The sequence below is a fragment of the Nilaparvata lugens genome, chromosome 9, assembly GCF_014356525.2.
Source record: "Nilaparvata lugens isolate BPH chromosome 9, ASM1435652v1, whole genome shotgun sequence".
Lineage (NCBI taxonomy): Eukaryota > Metazoa > Arthropoda > Insecta > Hemiptera > Delphacidae > Nilaparvata > Nilaparvata lugens.
This window is the reverse complement of record NC_052512.1, coordinates 28,365,671-28,388,097: the sequence shown is the minus strand read 5'-3', so window position 1 is coordinate 28,388,097 and position 22,427 is coordinate 28,365,671. Positions and strand designations below refer to the sequence as shown.

General features: G+C 32.9%; 1 protein-coding gene across 1 annotated transcript in view; it reads right to left on the bottom strand.

Annotated features, from left to right (window-relative positions):
- Positions 1 to 22,427, bottom strand: part of LOC111055300 — a 151,400-nt gene that overhangs the window by 33,231 nt on the left and 95,742 nt on the right. The gene's annotated exons all lie outside the window — the stretch shown is intronic.

The window sequence follows — 22,427 nt, the reverse complement described above, 5'->3', positions numbered from 1 at the left end:
ACGATTTTGATTTTCAATATAGGAGGTTCTTGATATAAAAATTCGATTGCACATGGTCTCATTTCTGAGAAAACTCGCTGAAGGACAAGAAAAGGAAAATAATTATTCATCCTTGGAAAAACAGCTGATAATTTCGTTGTCTGTCGATAACGGAAGATGCGAGTGCCTGTGTGGGAGTGAGACAGAATTATGTTCAGCTGTTGAACTAATGCAATCAATCAGCTGATCTCACGAGAAGTATTATCCGGCAATTATTTTAGATTAATCGATTTGATCAACATTAATCTGATTTGTCGACATGACCAAAATAGTTATTTGTGCAACTAGTGCGCAAAGTGACAGTTTGCTGCACCGAAAGAAACGTTTACGCCTGAGCCGTAGGCGAGGGCGGAATGGTTTGTTGAGTGCAGCAGAGGAACTTTGCGCACATATATTTCACATTAAGTTTTTCCTACAGTACCATTGAATATGAAAAGTGGGTAATTATGGATAAAATGATGGCTGAAAACCATCAAATGTTTGTGTGTGTGATGCTGTTATTAATAACAAACTTAATTCATTTGAAAATTAATAATCCAATTGAAGTTGAAAATTCTCAGCCAAAGTTCTCATCTTTATTCATTCAAGAATCAGAAAAAATACAGATAAAAACAAAATTGTATTCAAAGTACACACCAACAGCATGGCTGAATGGCTGAACCGACAAGCGCGTGACCTAGTGGGAAGAATCGTACCTAACTTCGTTTCATCCAACTAAAAACATTATTCAGATATTTAGACATTGTTAACTTACTAAATACCGAAAAATAATATAAGTAAACTAAAAAAATATTTATAAAATAACAGACAACAGAAAATATTTTATTGTAGTATATTCTAATGTTATTTTTATTAATTTTATTGACATGGATTTCGAACGGTAATTATTTAACCTGAAAATTCGAATTACATAATGTGTGTTTGCTACATTTCTCATTGTTATAGTTTGAAATAATTATTACTGTCAATAGAAAATAAAATTATTCATTTAATATGATGATAAGTTATTATTAATTATGATTTAGATAAACATTACTCTTGTTTTGGATTTCTAGATTGGGATCTTATCATAAATGTAGGGTAGCCATTGAAATGATTCTTATCTAAATCTAACCACAGTCATTGTTACCACATAATTTTTGTTTTCGTGTCACTAATCCTCCATATAACCCACCAACTATTTTGTGTTGCCATGTTGCAAATGTGGATTGCAGGAAAAATTTTTCCCGCACTAGAGCAGAAAAGTGATTCTTTGCGTTCTGTAATCAGTGCGGAATGGCCACTTTTCAAGGTACTGTAGGAAAGAATATTTTATTCAAGATCCATTATTGAAAAAAAGTACCTATATCAAAATGTTTATAGTTACCGTAATCATTATTCTACGGTTTTAAATGATTAGTGAGTGTCATTTTGTTATCCAATTTTGTATGTTAAAAAATCTAAATTCGAACTTTTCTGTTTTCAAATGTTAGGAGTGGAAATTTGACATAAATTCAAAAGTGTGTGGATTATGACCTACATTTTGGACTACCGTATTTATAGTGTATACATCAGATTTGGGGAAGAAACGGTTTTGGGCTGTGCCTGTTGGTCCTTCCCCATCATTTAAAAGAATTGTGTTCTTGTATCAATAAATGAATAAATAAATATTAGCTTTTATACTCCAAAGCGAAGCTCGGTGCCCCGATATTAAAATATTATGCGCGCTGGTGAAGTACGATTCGGACGTTCAAAGAAAAAAAAATTAAGATAGTTTCCTCAATTTCACAGTCACGTCATTTCCATGATATGAGAAACGATGGTTGGAGATGAATTTAAGACAACTCAGCTTGTGAAGCATGGAATTCTACATAATTAATTTGAAACCAGGCATGGATTCCTATGATGAATTATATATGCATTAATACTTTGATAAGTAAAATCACGAAGATAATGGAAACTGGTGATCGCCATTTCATCAATCCGCTGTAACGTTCTGATGGATTGAAATCGAGAGTAGCCTCTATTGTTTATTGGAGTCAAGAGAAGAGAAAATTCTTTACCACCTTGACTAAATTCCGAATTTCTGTCGCGATTATTTCATGATTCAAGCTGATGAATTATATTCATTTAAATTCAAATATTGAAAAATCAGAACTACAATATTCATTGCAAGCAACAATGCATATAGTGACTGGAGTAACTTACTATGTTAATGTCTGAAGTCATTATGTTGATTAATAGCAGTAACCCGTGCTCCGCAAGGATCTATTCTAAAAGTTGACAAACTGAAAACATGAAGTAATGTCATTTTGAAGAATAGAAAATAGACCCATAACCATCCTTGGTTAATTAAGAATCTATATGCAAAATTTTAAGTTAATTAGTCCAGTAGTTCAGACGTGATGATGCGTCAAACATAATTTCCCTATCCTGTACGTGTATAAGCCAACACTTTACTTTTTCTATACTTATAAAATATTCTTATCTCACTGACTCACTGACTCACTGACACACTGACTCACTGATCACGATTTCTAGAGAACTACCGGGTGGATTGCAACAAAACTTAGAATATAGCTTCCTTATACGTCCTAGGTGCTCACTAAGAATTCTTTTGGCGATATTTCAACTCTAAGGGTGGTTTTTGAAAGGGTTTAAAGTTCGTCTTCTAGCATGTATATTCTCCTTCTCCCAATCTCTTAATTATAATTGGAATGTCCATATCATATGTTATTATAGAACTATAATCTAGAGAGAGTACCTATTCGAACAGTTGATAAACTGGCGACCAATAATTAATTAATTTGTCAGGTTGGCATTAAGTTGCGATTATTTCATTAGGTTGGCAACAAGTTGAAGATTAAATGCATTTATCGCGGAAAAATTGATTGGGCACTGCTACTTCATCGGAGTTATTCCTGAGAATCCATTTTATTATTTATTTCCCAATCACTTGATATGGCATAATTTATAGCCGAAACATGTTATGTTGAATAATTTTGAAAAGGGTAATCAGATTTATAAATATTAGAATATAATATAAGAATAAATATTTTTATTTCTTTTCCTGGGAGTATAGATAATTTTTATGTTTCATAAACAAACTTTCATGACGGGAGCTCTATCAATTGATCCTATTCTATCATACTAATCTTGTTTGTATATCTGACAGATCGCGTGAACAGCTTAACAGTTTCCATGGAATTTCAATCATTCAGTATGATGATGGAGGGTATTTTTGAAACTTCAGAAGTGTCCGTTGTGGAATCTGTGTGCAAGAATGAGGATATTCGGCCAGAATTTAACTTGACGGAAAGGGTTATTTATTAAAAAGGCCAAAAGCTGTTGTTGCTTTTCCTAATGTAAAAATATCTTCCATGAAGTAAGGCCTTTTCCCATGATCAATTATTCCCAATATAGTTGTGTTTAACAAGAAAAATAGAAGATAGCTTTCCTAAAAATATTGGAGATAGCATAACATTTGTTGATCTCACTTGAAACTGTCGGTAATACCTCCTTATAGCATCAATGCTCCCTATTTAAATAATACTGACACATTGATGAGAATCTACTAAATTTGTCTACATTAGATCAGATAGAGAAGATGATTGATTGATTGATTGATTGAGTACTTATTTATGTAGATTACAATATATACTGTCTTATACACTTATATACAATAGCTTACAATACAGCAAAATTATAGATGAATTTACATGATATAGACTAAGAAAATAATTATTGAACTGTATATGATATGAAAACGCAATTTGTAATATAATAACTATAGATAATAATTATATTGTTATGCATCTACATAAATTGGCGGAGCTTTGGACATATCAATGTCCATTCTTCGGAAAGAATATTAAAAATATCCTCCCCACTAACTCTCTACCAAAACGTTAATTTCATTATTTAAACTAAGGATTTATTTATTAATGGAAATATTGTAAAAGTTTTAATCAATATGAATATTTAAGAGAAAAAAAACAGAAAATTTATAAAGTAAAATAATTATATAGGTAGATAAGATCAAATAATTGATTAATAAAATGAAGTAGGCTGAAAGTAGATCAGGGTAATCAACTTTCAGTAATATACAGCAGTATGCAGTGGATAATGAAATAACATGAGCTTATATAATATATATATATATACAATTCGTTCTATAACAGGTTTAAAGGTTTGTATTTGTGGGATGGGTGGGGGATGGTTGTCATGTGATCGTTCTAGGGCCGGACAGTTTCAGTCATTTGTTCCAAAAGATGTTTTTTTAAAGTCAGGATGAAGCTCGCTCGGCTCTCGATGGACCTGATAGAAACAGGAAGTGCATTCCATGCACGACAGGCACTGACTAAGAAGGATTTTGTGAAAATAGTAGTTCGATGATTGGGTATCCTTAAAGTACTTTCTCCGGTTCTAGTATGTGAAGCATCTATCCTCCTACCTTCAGAGACAAATTTGAAATCATCTTTAAAATAGTTCGGATTACCGTATTTCAAGATATCTCTAACAAGCTTGACTATTCGAAAAAGCCTCTGATCGGGAAGCTTCAATGTTGAACTAGCAATGTGGGCTGGGGTGATATGATCATGGCGTTGGAGAGAGTAGACGAAACGTAGACAATAATTTGGCAACGCTGTAGTTTATCATTCAGAGTGACTTGCATATCGTTAAGAACAGAATTACAATACATTAAATGTGGGAAGATGAGAGATTGAACCAATAATAATTTAATGTTTCTAGGGAGGATATCGTGCATTTTCTTCAATGCATGCATGGCTGAGAATACCTTTTTACAAGTTTTGTTCACTTGTTCTGACCAGTCAAGAGTATTATTCATAATAATGCCTAAATTTTTAACTGAGCTACAGTAAGGAATGTCATTACCGTCTACACTAATTTTGTGAATCGATTCAAGGTCAATATTGTTTATAAGACGAGAATATCCAATTATAATGGGTGTGTTTTTGATGGGATTAAGCTTAAGGCCATTTTTCTTTGTCCATTCCACTATCGAATTGATATCCTGATTCATTATTCCAACTGTTTCATTAATTTTTGTTATGGGACAGCTTAAATAGATTTGAAGGTCGTCTGCATAAGTATGGAAACTGGAGAATTTGATAATGGAAGAAAGGTCATTAGCATACAAAGTGAAGAGGAGAGGGCCTAAAATTGAACCTTGTGGTACTCCATGCATAACGTTTTTCCAAGTTGACTTTTTGTCACCGACAGATACACATTGTTTCCTACCTAATAGATAGGATTTAAACCAAACTAACGAGTTGTGACTGAAACCAAGAATAGCCAACTTATTCAGAAGGACTGTATGATCAACAGTATCGAATGCTTTAGAAAAATCAAATAGGGTGAGGATGGTGCATTTTCTTTGGTCCATAGCTAACCTTATATCATCAGTGACACGAAGCAGAGCTGTCTCAGTTGAATGGAATTTTCTAAAGCCTGATTGAAAGTTATGAAGCTTACTATTGTTGTCTAGAAATTTTACAACTTGAGAATGAATGAGTCTTTCTAGCACTTTGGACAATGCAGGTAAAATACTGATTGGTCTAAAATCCTCAACTTTATTGGTGATGGAACTTTATTTAGAGGGCGAACCAGAGCAAACTTCCAGTTTTCAGGAAAATGCCTTCTTCAAGTGACTTGTTGAAAATGTATGTAATGGTTGGTAAAACAGCAAATAACATCTTCTTGATAAATTTAATAGGAATTTTGTCTACACCCGTAGCATTACTATGAATACGTTGAATTGCTCTGAAAGTGTCTTCTTCTGAGATTGGATGGAAATGAAATTGATCAGTGATTGGTAAATCTAAGTTTGTAACCTGCTCTTCAAGATCATCTATATGATTAGCAATGACAACTTCGTCGCGTTGGTTAGAGTGTGAAACGAAATGGTCATTTATATTATTGGATTCGATTTCTGTTTGCCAAGCCCGAATTCTTTTATTCCCTGCCAAAGTGATTTAGAGTCTTGTCTATTGTTTGTCATAAACGAATTCAAGTACCTAATCTTTGAGTTCCGTAATTCCTGTTTAACCCTATTTCTAAGGCTCCTATACTCTATCAAACTGTCCAAGTCAAATGTCTTTTTAAATTTTCTATGTGCTTTGTCTCTACGTCCCATCATCTTAAGTATGTCTTCAGTCATCCACGGTACTCGTCGTTTTCTATTAATCCTCCTTGTCACATAAGGTGCATGTTTGTCATACAAAGTCAAAGTCCAATTTTCGAAAGTCTTGACCATGTCATCAACTGAGGGTAATGCTTCAATTTGATGCCATGGAGTCTGAGCCACATCAGTCAGGAAGGCGGCTTCATCAAAGTTTTTGAAGTCTCTATAAGTGATAATTTTCTGTTCTGGCTTGGGTATCTTATGGGAAAGTACACAGTAGATCAAATCATGTCTAGAATAGCTGGGACTGAGATTTGGCCTGCTTGAACAACCTCATTGGGATCACTAACAATGAGAAGGTCAATGAGTGTGTCTGATTCATTAGTATGATGAGTTGGATCGAGGGGTAAAATAGTCATGTTTAGGCATTGGAAAATTGTAGTCAGTTGAAAGTAGTCAAAGTTACGATTCGTCATGTTCAAGTCGGTGTTCATATCCCCCATAACTAGTATACGGTTATAACAAGGCATAAGAGAAAGCAAGGCATTTTCGAAATCTGTGAAATGACCTATTTTTGGTGGGCGATAACAGATACCAACGAGTAATTTATCATTACTAGATAAGGATAATTCAAGTAGCATAAACTCTGGTCTGGAACAATACTCTTGTTTAGATGTGATTAAAACTTTTGTTTTGATACCATCTTTCACATAAATTGCTACACCCCCACAAGCTTTATTTAATCTATCATTCCGGAAAAGATTGTATCCAGGCAATGCAACAAAATTTGATGAAATACTAGGCTTCAAAAATGATTCGGAAATTCCGATTATATTGAAGTCCTGAAAACGGAAGATTGCTCTGAGTTCATCAATGTGGCAACTGAGGGATTGTACGTTAAGGTGAGCAGCCTTGAAAAGTTTTTTGAAAGAGTGGAGCTTATTTGCTAGAAACATACCTGCGTCATTATTACTATTATTGAAATAATCATACCTACTTGAGGGCGAGCGAGCTGACGTGTCAGTAAGAGGCATCATGGAAGCAGCAGACCAATCGTGAACCGACCTCAGAACGACACATGACGGGGAAATGGGGATGAAACTGATAAAACTTAACCTAAATGAAAAAGTCTCTTGATTCGAGTGCATTCAGTATGCCTTGACAGTTCGGCTCCCTTCACTATTTAAAGCACTAGTTCAGAAATTCACTAAACACAATAAGATGTAGATGTGTGGAGTTTCGGTGATGAATAATCCTAATGGTGAATAAGATGAAGATTGAGGGAGAACTGGTAGTGGGAGATCTGGTCCAAGTGGAGATAGAGCGAGTAGGTATCCAGTAGTGGAAGAATCGGGTCCAAGTGGAGGTAGAGCGAGAAGGAATCCAGTAGTGGAAGATCGAGTCCAAGTGGAGACAGAGAGAGATGGAATCCAGTGGTGCAAGATCGAGTCCAAGTGGAGATAGAGAGAGATGAAATCCGGTAAAAACTGAAAAAGAGAAGAAGAAGCCAGCAGAAAAACGAAAAATCTTTGAAGAAGTTATCAATAGAGGAAAGATACATAATACAACTGATAATGAATAATATTCGCATAAAATTGAGAGGAATAGTATGATTTAATGTGGGAAAGAATCGAATATTATATGGATAAATATATGGATATTATAATATAATATATGGATATTAGTAGAAGGTAATCAGATAGAAAGAGAAAAGGTAGAAAGATAAATAGTTATAGAAAGAAAAATAAACATTTGAACATGCTGGATAGCTAGTGGAAAAATCACAGGGAAAATAATGATAATAATAGGGAAGGAAAGAAGAGAAAGAAGGAATGTGCACAAATTGAGAAGAACTTATGAAACTGAACTATAGAATAAGAAATAGAACATTGTATTGTGATCTTGAATTAATCAAGGAGAGAAGAAAAAATAAAAAAGAAAAAGAAAGAGAAGAAGAAGAAGAAGAAGAAGAAGAAGAAGAAGAAGAAGAAGAAGAAGAAGAAGAAGAAGAAGAAGAAGAGAAGAAGAAGAAGAAGAAGAAGAAAAGAAGAAGAAGAAGAAGAAGAAGAAGAAGAAGAAAAGAAGAAGAAGAAGAAGAAGAGAAGAAGAAGAAGAAGAAGAAGAAAAGAAGAAGAAGAAGAAGAAGAAGAAGAAGAAGAAGAAGAGAAGAAGAAAAAGAGAGAAGAAGAAGAAGAAGAAGAAGAAGAAGAAGAAGAAGAAGAAGAAGAAGAAGAAAAGAAGAAGAAGAAAAGAAGAAGAAGAGAAGAAGAAGAAGAGAAGAAAAGAAGAAGAAGAAGAAGAAGAAGAAGAGAAGAAGAAGAAAGGAAGAAGAAGAAGAAGAAGAAGAGAGAAGAAGAAGAAGAAGAATAAGAAGAATGGAAGAAGAGAAGAATGGAAGAAGAAGAAGAAGAAGAAGAATAAGAAGAAGAAGAAGAAAAGAATACTAATCATCATCGCAAACAACAATATTCAAGTAATCATTATAAATATAAGATCAAGAAGAGAAACGAGAAAGAAAAAATAAGGAGTAGGGAGACGATGGGGAAAGTGCTAGATTATTATAGATGAGTTTTGAATAGTATTGAACGGTGAAGTGTGAAAAATATTATATAGTATTAGAAGTATATTAACTATTGGGAGTTGCAATAACAAATAAAGTAGTAAATGAGAACTGTAATAGTTTAGTGATGAATGTCTAAGATAACGTTAAATGAAACACAGCCCCTATATAAGCATATGAACAGACTACCACCCCTCCGTTCTATCATAATTCTCCACACATTAGCTTTTAATGTTCGAGCTGTGGCAATAGTAGAAGATATCATTCTGTATACCTAAATATAGAAGAGATTACTATCTATACCTATAGATTACATCTATATCTATACGTAGTTAATCATCCATTTTATTTGTAATTTAGCATTTCGAAATAATTATTAATTAGAATTAAGAATAAGATTTAATTATTTAGTTATGAATAAGAATAATAAAGAATTTAGCATTTCGAAAATAATCATTAATTATGGAAATACTTTTGGTAAGAGATGTAATTATTAGTAAGAATAGAGATATGATTTTCTTAGTCCCCTCTGGAGTAAAGTATTGATGCATTGAACGTAGTTTTGGGAATTAATATCAAGATAATCAGTAATTACAAATGTGGATTTCTCCAGTTTGAAATAATTGCCTTATTATAATCATAAATAGCAGTGGAAGGATTCATTTATAGAACAGAAAGCCAGCTCATGAAAATGCCAAGGTATATCTACTGTGAAATCTATTAATACGAATTTCCTATTATTGTAGTGAAGGGCACCTTAGTCATTGAATCCTGAAATGATTTAATTTACCTTTATTTTTTGAAGGTCGGTCATCCTCTCGACTGTGTGGACCCTCTTGGATCCTCCCTCGCCGATAGAGATCTTAATCCTCCCGTCAGATGACCAGACATTCCTGTGCCCATGACGGTCGGCCGCAGCGTTGAGGATCTTGAGACGCTCCGCAGTCAGATCCTCGCGAATGGTGACGCCGGAACCCTTCAGCTTCCTCTTAGCGTCGAAGATCATCTTCCTGGTCCGGTAGCTGCAGAGTCGTACTATGATGGGTCGGTCCTTGGGTTTAGCTTGCCCTTGTTGAGGTAGCTACTGTTTCGATTTCAAAATATTATGATTGCCATTTTTGCTTTTTATGCCAGCTGTTATTAGTTTCGATTCCAATTATGTTTGACATTTTCACTTTTTATACCCGTTGTTATTATTATGTGACATAACCTCTCATTAAATGAAATCAGAATCATTGAAGTCAATTGTACAAAGCGAACAATTTCTGTTTAAATATGTGTCTTTTCGGATATGTAGTATGTGTGTCTGACGGATCTCGAAAACGCCTCTAACATTTTCCTTTTAAATTAGGTATACAGTACGTTTGCGATATAAAAATTATTTTGAAACAGGTCTCAATTCAGGGAAAAATCGCTGAAGCTCTTTCAGAAATGATTATTTGTCCCTCAAGTAGCAGCTGATCAAAAAAAGATTCCATACTCTGTTGAAAACATGAGAAATAAAGTGTGAGCAAGTGAAAAAGATTATAGCTTATAATAGCTGTAGTTGAGTTACCAAATTCAGCGATCTTATTTCAAAACATTGCAGTATTCATGGATCATCTGGAAGAATAGGTACAGAAAGTGACCGGATGATAGCAAAATAAATTTTTCGCCACACTGCACAGAGAGCAGCTGTTTTCCAGTCCCTATGTAGATCTGAAAGACATTGTTTGCAGACGACTCTCGTCTGACGTCAGAACAGGTGTCTTTCCGGCCTAGGCCGGAAAGAGTATTCTTTCCAGCCGCTAACATGGAACTAAAAAAGGTGATCAAAAAACAGCTGATCAAAAAACTTTTTAATATTTGTGTTCATTATTCGATGATTAAAACATTTATAATAATATCATCTTATTGTCATTTGAAAGAATAAGAAAATATAAACTCAACCTCCCACATAATTGAACATAATCTTTTAGGTTATTTAGACAAATCAGAATGAAAAAAAGAAATACTTGGACAATTTCCTGATACTGTATTCAGATTACCTCAGATTTGCTAGAGCTATCACCTTCCTTTTCTGCTTCTGGAAGTGCTTAGTAAACAACTATTCTCATATATATATATATATATATATAATATATATATATATATATATATATATATATATATATATATATAAATCAGAATAAAAAATAGAAATACTTGGACAATTTCTTGATACTGTATTCAGATTACCTCAGATTTGCTAGAGCTATCACTTCCTTTTCTGCTTCTGGAAGTGCTTAGTAAACAACTATTCTCATATATATATATATATATATATATATATATATATTTCTATATATATATATATATATATATATATTGTTTATTTTTGTGTGTGGCGAAAAATAGCATTTGCACCACAGGCAAAAGTGTTTTTCCGGCTCTCAATCTTTTCTAGTCCTCGGCCTACGGCCTTGGACTTGAAAACCGATTTCGAGCCGGAAAAATCTCATTTTCTGCTCTAGGTGCAAAATATACTATAAAATTTATCTCTCCAAACATATGGTACTGTAGTTGAATTGATGTTTATTGTGAGGTGATAGAAATGCGACTAATCTCTTCAGCTTCTGTTGTATTGGTTCCTCTGTTGCTCTATGTTTCAACACAGCCATGGCCTTGAGAGAGCCACTTGTCCTGTCTGTTAATTCCTAACCTGGACTGAATACCACGAGAACCAATCAGAGAAGCCTTCTATAAAAAAACCCTGCTCTGATTAGTTCTGAAGGAATTTAATCATGATTGAAATTGAACAGGCTTTTGAGCTACTGGACCTGATATTTTCATGTTTCAAAATCAGCTAAAACTATATCGAAAAAAAAACATAATATTCCATCAGCTGGTCCTATTTCCTTTCATCCTATATTATTAAACGAGCAATTCCTGTTTATATGTTCAGATGTTTGGATGTTTAGATATTTAGATGTTTATTTGTTTGTATTTCACCGGATCTCGAAAACGGCTGTAATGATTCTCACCAAATTCAGAGCATAGTAGGATTAAAATATACAAATTTGATTGCACTAGGTCTCATCCCTGGGAAAACTCGCTGAGGGACATTGAAAGGATAATTATTATTCATCCTTGGAAAAACAGCTGATAATAATTATTTCGACGTCTGTTGATGATGGAAGTGAGTGAGCGAGTTCATGTGTGTGGGACTATGTCAAAATTATGACTCAGCTGTTGAACTTTTGTGATCATTCAATCAGGTACTTGGTGCCGGTTGCAAAAAAGCCGGATTATTTTCAATCCTGATGAATCCCAGTAGATCCATCTTTTTGAAATGGTCTTCTCTGATTTGGTTCACATGAAATTAATCAGGATTAAAATCCAACCGGCTCTTGTGCAACCGGGCCTTTGTGAGGGAAATTTTTGCATTCCTCTGGGAATTAATCTCAAATTACTGTGATTTAGATAGAATATTTCTGTATGAACTATGAATTTATATTATAATTTCTTCTTTCGTAATAAATTTTTATGCTTCTGTACTCCAGAGCTAAGCTCGGTCCCCAATATTGATGTCATTACATGACACAAGACAGACCTATTGATATTTATATCAATGAATCACAAGTGAATACTGAAGTTCTCAATTTAGATAGAAATTGAATTAAGTTACATGTTAATTTACATTCAAATATTCATCCCTAAGCTTTTGGTTTCAAGCTAAGATTAAAGAAAGAAATCATATAATGGTATAGTCAATAAACAAAGTGATTGAATGAACTATACTCAGAATTATTCAATTTAACATCAAAATGTCCACTTAAAAATTCCCACTTTAATATTTATGGTAGTAAAGTTTAGGACATGAGAAATCAGCTACATTAAATGTTAGACTAATTATTATGAATGGACTCTTATACATAAATGGACTTCCATGGAAGAAAGAATCAGTGGATTGGCTGCTTTTACACTTTTGAATAAGTGAAACGAAGAGTAAAGCTGCGTTTACACCAAAGTTATTAACAAAATGTGAACATTTGATGAACATATGTGTTAGTCAAGTTCCGCTCAATCTAATAGAATCCATAAGGATTGAGCTATCAACATTTGGCCAATAACTACCCTGCGTTTAGAGATAGATTTATTTTCAGATGTAGTGGATCTATGTATTTGCGCCTTCGGTGTAAACCAGCTCAAGCGATAGGCTATGCCAGAAATTCCAGAATAAGCAAGAGAGCAAGAGATCCATGGAGTCAACCAATCCCAAATAGACTTCATTTGGAATTCTATTTACAATTGCATCAAGCAGAAGCAAAAATAACATGATCACTGCTAATTCAATAACTGTCAACGAGAAATATTAATTGCCAATGGATAAAGTCGAGGTCGACTCTTAAGCCCCGCTCAATATTCCACAAAATTCGCTGCACTTAGTCTACTATTCTACAGAGCACTCGCAACACATCAATAATAGTTCAAATGATTAGACTCAATAATTTTCATGCCAAGCTGTGGCCTAATTTCTTTATTTATTATCGATAGAGGGCAGATCATAAGATGCTCCTAGCAAATACAAAAATCTCCGTGATACAAAAATTTGAGCTGAGTCTCATCTCCGAGATAACTTGAGAGGAAAAATTGATCATGCAAGTGGCAGCTTATTGAAACAGAAATTTTGATCGTTTGTTGAAAACTAAAGAGAGGAAATTAACAGCTGTGGTTATAACATTTAGCAATATAATTTGAAAACATTGCATGATTCAATAAAAATATTCCCTGATGTCAAGATGAGTGCATAAGAGCAACTGGGTGACACCATAAGGCATCGCTAACTATTGATTGCTCTTCAAAATACGCAGTTGAAGGAGTTTCAACAGAGTTGAATGTGTTGTTCAAACTGAGGTGATAGAAGCGCAACTAATCATTACACTTACTGACAACGATTTTTGGGTAACTAGGTATTATAGAAATTTATTTGAATGAAACTTGAAACGGTCCTATATACAAAAACATTTTCATCGAGGGAGAGCACCTTTTTGGATACAAAATTCTATGACAGTGACGAGACTATATTAATTTATTATTCAAGTTTGTATGATGGATCTCAAAAACGATTATAACGGCTTTGGTAGAATTCAGGATATAAATATTTTACTAAAATAATCTGATCATTAAATTCCCGTAGCGAAGAACGGGTACCCTGCTAGTTTTAGATATAGTTAACGACTGCAAGTGATAGGACTGTGGAACAGAATAGTGGTAAAACTATGATAGCGCCAGAAGTGTCTCAAACATAATAGTAGGTACTAAATGAACTTTTTGATAGTGATTTGAAAACAAAAATGTTAAAACAACAAAACTGAAAGTTGTCAACCTTATCATTCTACCTCCATTTATAGAGGCTTTTGTTTGAGCCGAATGTAAATCTATATTTTATATAAAGATGAATGTCTGTTTGTGTGTTTGTTTGTTCCCTATAGACTTGAAAACTACTTGACAGAACGGCATGAAACTTCGGGAATATGTTGTGTGAATATTGAGGATTGTTTCTGAACAGGAAATTCAAAAAGGGGCTGATAATAATTATTTATTAATCTATCTCACACACCTAGGTTTTCGAAATTGTCAGCCGAGCGACTACCGAAGAACGGAAAGATGATCATGATTCAAGATCATATTGTGATAATATGATTTAGCATCTGAAGTTAGCAGCTGTAATGAACACGTCACCCTGTGATGAATTGTGTACTGGTATTAAAACGGTAGTTTGGAGTTAAAGTGTAATTGATTGGTACCAGCTGTAGATAATGGTTCCTTAGAGGAACCATACAGATAATTATCACTCCCCTATCATTAAGAAACTGAAGAATGTTGAAAAATAATTATTCACCTGCGAAAGAGAGTTGTTCGTATTGCATTTATTAATTACTAAAGAATGACAGAATAATTTACATTTTTTTTTGAATTTAGCTTAGCTTATATTCATCCATAAATGGAAGATGGAATGAATATTGAATTCTGTGTGATTCATCGTACATCACATATTTCCTGGTCCATCCATTGACAATCAACAACTATTAAAACATTGAATTAATCGTTGAAACACTGATTTAATTTATCTATGTACTTTTTTTAATTCAACACTTTACTGATAGATATTACTACCAATTGATTGAGAAGAATATGATTTCAGAATAACGAATGCTGCATTACTAAGCACATAGAAAGTCCGTATTGAGATTCAATGAAAATATTGATTGTCAGATAAATTTCATGATTCACCAAATAAAGTCAAGATACATTTACTTTTTGGCGGTACGAAGTTCGCCGGGTGAGCCAGTTGTAAATGAAGCTTTATTATCAATAGTCAACGCTGAAAAAAGACAGGCTGAATCACCAGGAATACTATAAATTCTATGAGGGACCAGTAAGCCATCAATTTTGAGTAGTTCAATCACTCCCATTATGGACACTGGATACATTATGGACAATCAATACGGTACGTATGGAATTTATTAACTACAGAATAAAAATCTTTTGGTAGCAGTGACCCTGACTACTACAATATTATGAATAACCATTTGGATCAAATATAAGGAATTACTCACATCTCCCATCAACTCGTACTTTTTATTCACAAAATATTAACAAAAAATATAATAATAAGTTATATTGAATGAACTCACGGCCAGTACCGTACTCAAGTTTGTCTTTTTCTGGTCGTGCTACAAATAAATGTAGGTATATGTTTGACATTTTGTTTTTGTAATCTTCTTGCCAATGTTTTTTGTGGAAGTTTTCGATGTGATTTCTCAGGCAATGAAATTTTAATTTGAAAAAAAAATTATCAACAAACTCCTATCAAAGAAAATCTCTGTGCTCTGTTTTAATTGGAATGTATGAGACTCCATATATTGCTGATAGAAGGCGCAAACCGAACTGGCCAAGCATACAACAATAGAACTCAAACGTGGCAAGCTCGCGCTCTCGATAAACGCTAAATTGATTGGATCAGCTGATTGATAAGTTTATTTTAAGCTTTCCAATGATTACAACATATGTTAGAATATCATGTGTCAATCATCTCAGTTCTATATGGCTTTCACCTTACCATGTTCACAACCTTACTTAAAAGGATCGTTTGAAACCCTTAGATGCAAAATATCTCAAAATCCGTTCTTAAGCCGTGTTTTCGTAACGGGCAGACGACAGAACTCACTTTAAATTAACATTGGTTCTTATGGGAGTGTTCACCCATCGGCAGAAAGTTGAGCAGAAAAAAAGAACTGTTCAAATCAGAGACGAACTGTCGTTCATTTTAAGGCCTATCAACACAATGCTATTTTGCTTCGACCGATCACTGCTCGTGAACCGTTTTGTCGAAAAAGAACTAATTTCGGGATTCTGTCGACGGGAACAGACAGCTTGGAATATTTTTCGCTGTGGCTACAGTTACGGTAACCGTAACTCCATTCGCGTTCCGGTAAACATTTGCGCAGGCGCGGCTACCGCTATTTACATGTGCATTGTGGTGTTGATGGTTTTTGGTGACATGGTTATGATAACCTATCGTTTCAATGAAGTTAGTTAGAAATAAGTTAGTTAATAATGAAGTTAGTTAGTTACTTAGAAATCATAATCATGTGACCAAAAACCACAAGCACCACAATGCACATGTAAATAGCGGTAGCCGCGCATGCTCAAATGTTTACCGGAACTCGATACGAGCTACGGTTACCGTAACTGTAGCCACAGCGAATATTTTTCTGCTCTGTTCATGTGACACCGGCAGAATAATCTTTCTCTGGATCAGACGCCATGTTCTTTTTAACCTCAATCTTTAATATTGTTGGATGGTTTGTTTTGATATTATTTTGCTGTTGGTTGTCAGATTTCGGATTGCTACTATTATACTGTGAAATTAATTTGCAGTAGAAAATTGAGGTATAAAATATTTCTATTGGTTTCTTTATTCTTATAATTTTTACAAGAGAAATTGAAAATGGATTTACTACAGAAAGGCGTGAAATTCGTTATAAATTTGATGCGACAGTTCAAAGTTTTGTACTTTCCAGACCTGCACAACGAATTACCTATTCGAAATATAGAATATGGTTGGAAATTGCTGATGTGATAGAGGATTCAGGTAAGTAGACTTGAATTTCTCATAATAAAGTAGGCTAGATCCACCATACACAATTTGATATATTAATTTTTATAAGTACCGTAGCCTACCAGCATGTTTACAATTTTTATTCAGGTAGCCTTCTGTAGTAGGCCTTCAATAACCTAGTCTCTAGGTCTAAATTGCTATCTTTTTCATTATTCAAGAAGTTAAAAGTTGACGAAAGTTTATTTATTTATTTAAAGTATAATTTCTAATGTTTAATAATAATGTAAAGCCTAGACTAGCCAGTTTGTGTATGGTAGAAAATTATCACAAGAAAGAGAAAAATCCAATCGAATATTTACATTTAAACTCATTCAAACTTGATTGATTAGATTAACATTAAATGATCAGTTTGTAAACATTATTCAACCAAGATAACATTTTGCATTACATGATAAGATAAGATAGCATTTCATGCTAACAATCTTTTACACTTCCATTGAGTTGGCCTAATCACAAAATACATTCTTTATAATGCAGCTAGTAGTTTTCACAAACAGATTTATTGAAAATAACATCATCATTTGACTTTGAAGTATTCCATTACATTCCAAGTCCTAAACTTCCATTATCCTTGTTGCACCTCAAAATATTGTAAACCCATAGTTTATCAATACAATAACAAAACTAACCTGACTATTAGAACATTTTTTACTTTGTCTTTGGTAACTATCTATAGATTAATCTTCTTTTAATTAATTCAAATTCACTTGGAAACAAAATTAGTACATAGATTGTTATAGAAATAACTTGATCAGAGTCAGTGTAGTTGAATATTGAAAGACTGCCATTGGAAAAAGATAAAATAGGTACTATTTTTCTGGTTGACCATTGCTACCAAACTCATTTGAAACTTAAATAGTAATGTATTTGAAAAACTTATTCATGCTCTATTGATTGATATATTGCGTGATGCCAGGTATATCAATGTAAATAGTAAAAATTAAAACAGGAGACACACAACATAGATGGATTAAAAACACTGAAAAACTCACATTATAATCGGAAATTTTCAAGGAACTGTGTCCCTTTTCTCGACCGAGCAGAGAGTGTAATGTAAGTTTTTCAGTGTTTTTAACCTATCTATGTTGTGTGTCTCCTGTTTTAATTTATATTATAGAACTTTAAAGTGTTTTCTGTTATGTGCTACAATAAGTAGGCTATATACTTATAGTATGTATAGTCTATCTAATGTAAATAGTTTATTGAGGCCCAGTCCACTTCTAATTTATTCAAAGTCTAAACTAAGTATTATCATTGATGATCAACTTCACTTTATCTCCAAAATGGATATATGTTGAAAAATTAAATATGTTTCTTTTTTCAGGTACCATTTACAAACAAAATATTGAAGAGAATGTGCTCAAAGGTAATGCATATAAATTCATTTTTGTTGACCAGGATGGAAAAATTCTTTGGAACCCAGAGATAGAATAAGTTAGTTAGGTAAGATCAAATTCCGCACATTTTTTAAACTATATGTGGGCGATGTCATTTTATACAGTTTCCCATTTTTTTCAAAAAGTTTATCCACGATGTTTTATTATTGATTTAATGTTAGATATTCAAATAGTAAGACATAAATATGGTATGTGACTAAAATAATTGAAAAACTGACTGAATTACAAAATCATTAATAGCTTACAGGAAATATTAATATTTCAAAACTACGTGAAACCACATGAGATCAAGATGGACAGTTTTGAGAAGAGTGTTTAAAAAACAAAGTATTCACTTATCATTCAGGGAATAGAGCTGTTCATAATATTTGGGATTCCTTCCATAAGGAAATAATTTATTTAACAAAATCTAATAATGTGATAACATTTTAACATCAGATTATTGATTCAATATTATCACATTATTAGATTTTGTTACATAAATTATTTCATCATGGAGGAAATCCCAAATATTATGAACAGCTCTATTCCCTGAATGATGAGTGAATACATTGTTTTTAAACACTCTTCTCAACTGTTCATCTTGATCTTGAGTGAATGTTGAACTTTATAAATGACCATACATTAGAACTATGAATAGATGACTTCAAAAATTCAACCAGCAAGTGCTGGTAAAAAACACTGAATAGTAGCTTAAATGACAGTGATTCCACCTGTGATGGTGATAATATTGAAATAAATAAATTAATTATGGGTTTGTGAATTCATAGAGATAAATTTAGTATGGGTTCATTCGAAAAGTGTAGAATTAGGACTTCAACAATGAGACTTTAGTGATCTTGTAGCTGAATTTTGTGTGTAAATTTTTATCGTGAGAAATTTATTTTTCTGTTAAAAAATAATTTTCTCACATTAAGATTTTGCTAACTTGCGTCCGGGAAGACTCCAATTTTATGCAGGGTTGAGGTATTCTCACGGAACTGTATTTCCGTTAGCGATGGAAAATACACGTGTATTTGGGAATATTTCAAACTTGCATTATTTTCCTTTCCCACGGAATTATGCTCGTCTCCACGTGGACCGTGTCTCGTTGGTGGAAGGGGAACATAATTTGAGTGGAATAGTTCAGTTCCAATCAAGCAGCGGCCGAATTCACATAAAAAAATCCAGAGGTAGCCTCGGCCTCGAGGGCTCAAAATTAACGTGTGTGTTGAATTTGTTTGCTGTTTAAGTTTGTTAATATGTATTATTTTTCGCCGTGAGTTAAGTTGAAGTAGTTTATTAATTATTTGGAGTGATATGTCAATGTTTGTTTGAATTAGTAAGTTATCCGGGAGTAATCAGTGTAGTGAAAATTTCTAAATAGTAATGGATTTATAAATTGATCGATTGTTAGTGCCATTATATTTTCTAGCTCATGCTAAAAACCCTTGAATGACCGAGTCCCTAGTATCATAAATTTGTAATTGAGAAATGAGTAAAGTTCACGCTACCTTCGTGAATAGTCAGAATCTAGATAAGCATTTAGCAAAATCTTACATGCAGTCATCTTGAATTTTTAGAATGTGCAATGAACCGATTTAGATTATTTTTGTTATTGTCCAAATTTAAATTAGTTTAATTCATTTAATAAATTTTACAGTTCAATAGAATGCTGAAGTTTGTTGATTAATAAAGTCCCATGACTCGCCCTTTAGAATTAAGAGATCTCTTAGTTCTACACCATTGTGGGTTCGGTTACACACCTTTTAAAATTTATAATTGAATTCATGGATGAAATACCTGCATTGTTTTTAGAGAGTTTTATGTATTTACAGTTTGGTATTCATTTTTAAATCACTTAGTTCTACTTATAATGTTGTAGATAATCATCATTTCAGATCAAGCAATTAATTGATTATATTTCCATTTGTTTCATTAAACTTGTTTCTCTAAATTTAATATAGAACCAATAATTACTTTATGCAGTACATTTTTGAAGAGTCAAATAAACCAAACGGTCGAGAGTAGGCCTACTGACCACAGAAATGAATGAATTGTTCATGGTATCCAAAAATATGTTGTTCACTAACAAGTTCTTTTGACCTTGGGACACACTGATTAATACCAATTCCTACATGGAGATTGATGCTAATAATAATTCAACTGATTGTTGGAATTTCTCATATAACATTACTTTTCATTATTGGGGGTTCCTTGCCAAGAAATATAATTGAAAACTTATACAGATTACAAACAATCAATTTCAGAATTCACTTTGCAAAGTTTTTTTATAATGAATAATAAATTATAACTTTTTGATTTCAGGCCTAGTGGTGTACCAGCCAGAAGTAGAGGATGACAAAGAAAATCAACTATGAATAATATTCCATGGATATAATTCATGTATGATGTAGTAGCCTACAGAAGAAAGAGATGGACTAATCTAAGAAATATATTAATTTTTTCAGTAAATCTTGATGTGTTTATTTCATGTTATTCATAATAATATCCTCTTTGGGGGGGTTGGGCGATCGCTCCTGCTAACTGCTTCAATTCAGGTAGTTCAAGAAAACAGCAAGTGACATGAAGCTAATAAAATAAGTTTTGATGGTTCATACTTGAGGGATTTTTAAAACTATATTCAACCCAACAGCATCGAACTCTTATTAACAACTTTATTGGTTCTGTATGGCTTCTGCTTCTTTTGGGAATAATAAAATTATTTAACATTGCTGACTGGCAAATGCTATAGGTAACATGTAAAATAATAGACTCGAATTTTATATAAAATAAGGTAAGCTATCACAATTATGTATTGCATTAAGAATTAAATAATAGTACTTATGTACTGCATTGAACGGGTAATAATTCTTTGAATATGAAAAATAACTCAAGCAAAAGTTGAAAATATTATATATGTTCCAAGCCACATCAAATATAATTACTTTTAATTCTACCTTCTAGACTATATTTCCAAGGTTTTGATTAAAATTGATAAGCTTTTAGAACATTATAGTAAATAAGAAGTTTGAATGGCTACTCTAATTCTAATGATATCTAATAAAGTATTCATTTTAATAGGGCAACTTTAATGTTTAATTATGGAAAATAACTAGTAGGCCTACCCTAATATATTCAAAATAAGCATGGCCAGTTTCTAATTATGTCATTGTCAAGAGAGTCCTTATTGAAAATGTCTAAACTAATCATGTTTCATTTTGGAATATCACAAGGTACTAGCTACCTTCTATAATCAATAGATATTTATCCATTTTAAAATAGGCTATGTGTTATTTGAAGTACCATAAGAGAACCTGTTTATTCTAGCAAGATATAGTTATCTCAACAATAATTATTAGAATTAGCTCGCCTGTTTGAATACACTTTTTACATTATGTGTTACAGTAATCTATAATAATAATAATTTTCAATATTCGTATAGCTTCTACTGGTGAGGAGTCCCCAATTGAACCTTGCCTGAGAAGGCATATTGATTTAGGCAGTCAATGGGCCTCACGATTCTTATTTAAGTATAACAGCCGGGACCGTACCTATCCAATGATCAAAAAGGGGACTGCTAAAATAAAATTGCCTAAGAAACGTTTACAATATTTATTTCTCTTGGTGTAATATAACCCATAGATTCCAAAAGTGAAGCACTTGTTTATTAATTTGAATTTTTTTTCGATAGACCTTCAATAGGCCTTTGAAGTTGAATACGGTACTCATACAAGTAGGTAGGCCTACCTATAGACGATGTGATTCAAAGAACATGCATTGACTCTGAAGGCAATTGATTCTAGTTAATAAAATAATAATAATAATATCTTATTAATAATGGAATGCTTCTAGTTAATAAAATAATATCTTATTAATAATGAAATACTTCAAATAATTTACCCCTACAAATTTCAAGCATAGGAAATGGAAAGTTAACTCATTGATTGACATGCCTATAAAGCATAAAATTTAGCATAATTGAAGTAACTAATAGTTGTGGAAAAGTTATCTGAGTTATAAAAAGCAATTGATTCACTATAATGAATCAAATATCCAATAATCATTTTAGAATTACCTTTTGAACAACCCAAAAAGTTAATTACCCATAACACATAAAGCAAAATTCATGTCAAAGAGTGTCTTTGAGTGTTACTGTTTCTGCCCGCTTGGGTGCGCTGC